The sequence below is a fragment of the Terrapene carolina genome, unplaced genomic scaffold (assembly GCF_002925995.2).
Source record: "Terrapene carolina triunguis isolate 2854851 unplaced genomic scaffold, T_m_triunguis-2.0 Scaffold228, whole genome shotgun sequence".
Classification (NCBI taxonomy): Eukaryota; Metazoa; Chordata; order Testudines; family Emydidae; genus Terrapene; species Terrapene triunguis.
This window is the reverse complement of record NW_020664579.1, coordinates 2,241,769-2,247,768: the sequence shown is the minus strand read 5'-3', so window position 1 is coordinate 2,247,768 and position 6,000 is coordinate 2,241,769.

Below are 6,000 nucleotides of genomic sequence, written 5' to 3'. Positions count from 1 at the left end.
TCATAGATTCGAAAAGGAAAAAAACAAAACAAGTGTTTGTGTTTTTTCAATTCTCAATGGGTTCCTCAACTTTGAATGAACTAGTCATTGAACCGAGCTAGCTGAATAAGCTCAAATTAAGGAAACGTTCTCTCTGCACCTGCAGAAGAGGCTAATGCTGTCAAAAGTTGGTTTAGCACTTCATCAAACCTGGTTCCAGCTGCTTAGCTGCCAGTAACTTCCACCAGTTCAGTGGTTTGACTTTCCTTAAAACTAACAGCAAATAGATACTGCTTGAATGTTTGTTTAATTTAAATAATGTTAAATAGGTTATGGTAAATTGACGCTTTAACATTGGTTGTCAATTTCCAAATAGGCATCTTTTTAAAAAGAAAAATGTATTTAATTTGAATTTTTAAAATCTGCAGGGTTTTTTATATCATTGATTTTATCCATCCTGAGTTCTGCTATGTACCACAGTAGGAGCAGACCCTGTAATTGTAAGGAGTGGATGGAGCTGGTTCCCTTATGAGTTTTCTTATTGGCTAGCTCAACCAACGGGCCATTTTTAATCTCTTTATCAAAGATGATAGAAGTGCATTCATTTGCTATTTAATAGGTGTTTTCGGCAAATTGGATTGCCACAGTCTCCTGGCAAGTTGCCAGCGTGGCCCTCGGTATCGCAGAGCTTGGGTGCTTCTGGCCTTAGTGGGACATGTACAGAGATTTGAATGCCTTCTTGGAGCAGCACTAAGGGGATGTCTACAATACAATACAGGGGCATAGTTTACAGCCCTGAAGTTGTGCTGCTTTAGCTCTGCAGTGTAGCCATTTGCTACAATGATGGAAGGGGGTGTGCCGTTGCTGTAGTTAATCCACACCCTTGAGAAGTGGTAGCTAAGTCGATGGGGTTGCCAACCCTCCAGGATTTTCCTGCAGTCTCCAGGAATACATCCAACAAAATTGGCAACCCTAAGAAAGAAACGTTCCAAGGACCTAGTGGTGTCTATACTGGGGCTTAGGTGGGCTTAACTATGTCTCTCTGGGGTGTTGATTTTTCACACTCCTGAGTGATGTGACTAGTTCAACCTAAGTTTTAGGTGTAGACCAGGCCTTAGCCTTCATTTGCAAAGACAAATACTATTAATCAAGACAGTTTCTTTAGATTGTAAACTCTGTGGGGCAGGGACTCTCTTACTATGTTCTGTTCAGCACCTAGCACAATGGGTCCTGACCGTGGTCAGAGCCTCTAGGCATTATTGGAATACAAACAACAAATATTAGGAATTGCATCTGCAATTTATAATCAAAATATAAACTGAGCATGTGAATACTTGAACCCCAAAAGGGACTGGATCCTGCTTCACAACTTCCCCCACCCCCAAGGCTCATGCATTACCTAAACAGCTGTTTTAGCAGGTGGGATCTCTTTCCTTAGCACTGCAATACTACAGGAAAAAGCCATGTTTAATGTAATCAAGCTCTACATTACAGCCACATGGAAACAGTTTCAGTCAATAAACAACCCCTGCAAGAAGACAGCAGAGCAGCAGAAAAATCAGATACCAATTTAGCCAGGATACAGAAGAGTCCCTGGCGGAGCTCAGAGGCTTTTGTTATAAACGTATTTACATCCTGTGAAACAGCACCTAGTTTTGAGTCTCCACTGCCCCTTTTACTCTTCCATAGCTCAGTGAGCCCAAATTGTGGCAGTGAACCCAGCTCTGCGCCTTCTTCTATGTTATTCTCTCCCATACTTGGAACAGCCTCCCACATTCTGTGCATCAAATGCTGTCCCTTTATTATCTTTAAATCTCTCCTCAAAAACCACTTCTACAAAGTGTTTCTGTCTTAATTGCTGCATCTCGTCCCCTCCCAGAAGAACCACTGTCCCATGCACTGTATCTGCTGAAGTTACATTGTTAGATCTTTGGAGCAAGGACATTGGCTTTATACACATTTGATAAATCACTTCAAACATCTACCTGTTGGTGTTTTAATAAAAAAGAAAAACTGCTTTCCAACAATGGCATCAAAGCCAAGCTCAAGACTGGACTCCAGTTCTCATACATGAGTGTGCACCGGTGGAATGTCTCCAGGGGATAACAGGCTCCATCACTCCTGCAGTGTTTCACTCGAGTCAATTCCTACAGTGGGTGTAGGGTCTAGCAGGAGGAGACGTGGGTGTACTCGCCTGGTCACAGCCATCAACAGGAAGGATTCTGAACCAATAATTGGTTTGGGGTGGGAAAGGGAAGATGCATGGCAAACATACTTTCACTGCAAAATCTGACTCCTCGTATCTGCTGGTGGTAAGAGGTGTATTACTAGGAATAAAACAGAATTTACTTGAGTGTGACCAAGGAGTGACACCAACATTTATCAGAATTATATCCATGAAATGAACTGAAAGATAATTCATGGTCCTCCTCAAAAGCAACTACTTGTAAAGATTAGACTGCATTACACCACAGAATTGGAGACCAATCTGGCAGGAGACATATAACAGAAAGCTTTTTGGACACTTGGAGACTGGGCCATTCCTCTTACTAAGAGGAATACATGACTCAAAGCATGAGCAGCTATAAGAGTTATAAATGCAGATGAGTTTTTATTGGCAGAGGGAACCAGGGTTACTGTGAACTCCAGAAGCATAACGAAGAAACTTATCTATTTTTTATCTTGCCTTCGTAATTTTGATAGGAAGTTCAGCTGGAATTTTTATAAGACCCTTAAAAAACCTGAAGAATTGGTTGATCCTTTTAACATAAGGAAGACCTCTATTCTAGTGCAAAAGAGGAAGTGGTGGTTGCCGTTATAGCCAAAAAATAGGAAACACTGCATTACTGAAGCAGACATTTGTTGGACAAGACATAAAACCAATGTCCTGGTATCTTTTTCATTAAAGATACCCTTGTACTTTGTGGTAGTAGGCGAGGATGAGGAGTGATCTTTGCGCAGGATCTCAAGGCAATTCCGCCTGCACAACCCTCATAATGCAGGGCATAAGTCACCTATTAACTGCCTGACTTTAGGAATAAACTTCCTTTATGGGCAGATTATTACGTAGTTGTCCACTGTGCAGCTTCTTGCAGCTTCCTCTGAAACATATGGTAGTGATCAGCGTCGGAGATGGGACACCGGACTAGACAGGCCATTGGTCTGATCTCATATGGCCACTCTTATTCCAGCTTTACAGATGAGGAAGCTAAAGAGTTGGGAGTAAGCTCATATTGTTCCTGGGTCTCAGTCTGGTGTTCTGACCACTGGGCACACTGCCTTTCTAATAAGCATAATAAATCACTATGCTAAAAGTATACAGTGAATATGGTGAATTACTACTAATTGCAAAGTCTGGGGGCACCACAGCCCCATGCAGCACAGGGGTTAAAGACTGCTGATCGGTTGAGAAATTTGTTGTTCTGATTTCCTCACCTGTGGCATAAGAATCAAATTAGCTTAAGTAACTGGTTCTTGTCTTATGTAAATAAAGTTATGTCATTTATCTCACCAGCCTCGAGATATTTCAATTTTGTTTATAACCATGATATTAACATGCACTTCTAACACATCATTCATCCATGGATCTCAAAGCACTTTACAAACCCGAAGGCTCCTAAAAGCCCTGACACAGAGAGGTTAAGTGACTTGCCCCAGATCACAAAGCAAGTCTGTAACACAGCCAAGAATTAGAATTGTGTCCTTACCACTAGGTACAACTTTCTTCCTCAATATCTGACTATTGTTTACACGTTAGAGCTACTGCATGCTGTGAACGCCACTACCCCAATTATAAAACTCTGCCAATATAGCCAGAAAGAGATTGCTAGCAAAAGGTAGAAGCTGTGATCAGAGAAGCTACCGCTCAGACGTACTATCCTGTAAAGAACTGAATAAATATTCATAGCAGGGGCAGCACTGACAGTTCAAGAATGAGCTAAGTGCCTTCTGCTTGGATTACCATCACAGTACTGCTGGCAAAGCAAGGAGCAGACTCAGTGCTTGCTTCAGAGCTCAAAACAACTGGGCAGCTCAAAATGCAGAAAGTGGCCATGTGCTACACTTCCTAGTTTACAGAATGTAGGCTCTTCAAAGCAACAAAATCAGCTGTTCAGCAGGATTATTTTTAAATCCCCAGAAGAGGACTTTTACTGTTCTGTTTCAAGAGTAATCGTTTTATTTGAGGACACAAAGAAGAATTCACTGAAGTTATGACTCGCATTTCTTTTAAAAAAGAGAAAACAAGGCAGTTTTGCTATTGAATTAACAGTAAATGAACTTTAACCAATTCGAGGGATTCAGAGCAAGGGAGATTCATCCGCTGCACAGTCACGGCCAAGCATAATGGATTTATCTTGTGTACTTGGGTTTTAATTGCATGCACTTCTTCAGCCAGTTGGCAGTTTCAGTGTCACCTCAACAGCACTGGATAGGTTTCATATACATTTCATGTCTCAGCTACAAGAGAAGACGGATGTTATTCCTGGCCACTTCCATGCATGAGGAAATATTAAATAAATAAAACTTAGCCTCTGTAGACTGCAGACAGTAGAGGGCAACGTTAGGATATTTTTGATTAGGTCTGACAACAATATTCCATCCACAAGAGGGCAGTACCTCAGAGGAAGGATTCCCCAACTGCATACACACATGCTCGTAGGTAGGTATGTGGTCAACCATACAACAAACTCAGTGAGAGTGAGATGAATCTAAATCATATCTGATGAACGGCTAAGCCTATTAATAAGTTATTGTCTAGTAATGGCAACAAACCCAGCATAAATCAAGAAAGTAAACATATATACAAAAATCTTATAAGAGAAATGTTTAGGTAACTGACCTTCCATCCATTTTTACTGCATGGACATGGGAAAGATGAATCAGAACACACTTAGTCAAAAGCACTGCACTAAAACAGTTCAGGGTTTTAAGGGCTCTCCACTTTAAGTTTACCTTTACTGTGCAGCCTTGATTAAAAACTAGGGATTGGGGAAATCAGCCCAAAAATGTATTTGAGCAAAATAATCATTGGCTTGTAAATTCTGAAAAAACACTAATTGTTCAAGCTTAGAATATTTGCATTATACAAAAATAATGGAATAAGATGCTGAAATAAAATGCATGGCAACACAAACAAGCACACTCTTGGAGTAGATTTAGAACACAGCACAGGTAAAAACTCCTACTGAAATCAGTAGGAAGAGGGAGATACAGGAAGAGGGAACTGGGCCTTAAGTGGTCATCTGAGAAGTTACACATATGGTGGTTTTGGCATAGTAAGAAAAGGAGAATTTTGACAGACCTGAAAAAGAATGAATTAAAGAGGATTAATGAGGTTGAGAAATGTCAAGCCACCGAAGTCAACAGGAGCAGTAGGTGCTCAGCATCATAAAGGACCAGACCATAAACTCCTTACAGATTTAAAAATAAACATTGACAGACCACAGATGCAAATTAAGCATGGGACAGGTCTAAGAGGACTGGTATTTCCAATTGCCAGTGACAGTGTGTGAACTTGGGCAAGTCCCTTAGCCTCTGAGCCTCAGTTTCTCTGTCTGCAAAGTGCACTTCTGTAAAGTACTTTAAGATCTACAGATAAAAGTGCAAAGAATTATTTTATCATGGAGTGGATAATAAGAAGGACAGTGTCTCAGCAGTAATGAATCAAATATGAAATGTAAGAGCCATACAGTACCAATGCTGCCTACAAGCTATCGCCATAAATCGATCATTCTGATTAGGTTAGGCTTTATGATGCAATAATACCTATAAGAAGCAGTTTCACAACTGTGAAATGAGCACTTTGCTCAGCAGCATATTATGAAGTATGAAGTATGTCTGCATTAACTATGGGATTTTGGTCAACTTGTGATTGAAATTTGTGTTTCAAATGACACGATAAACAAAAAGTATTTCAGCACATCCTCATTTTAAGTCTAGGTATGTTAAAGGCTTCTCAACAATCATTTCTGGCCACAAACTAACCCTGTGTAAATTCCCTTATTGAAAAACCAAACAAGG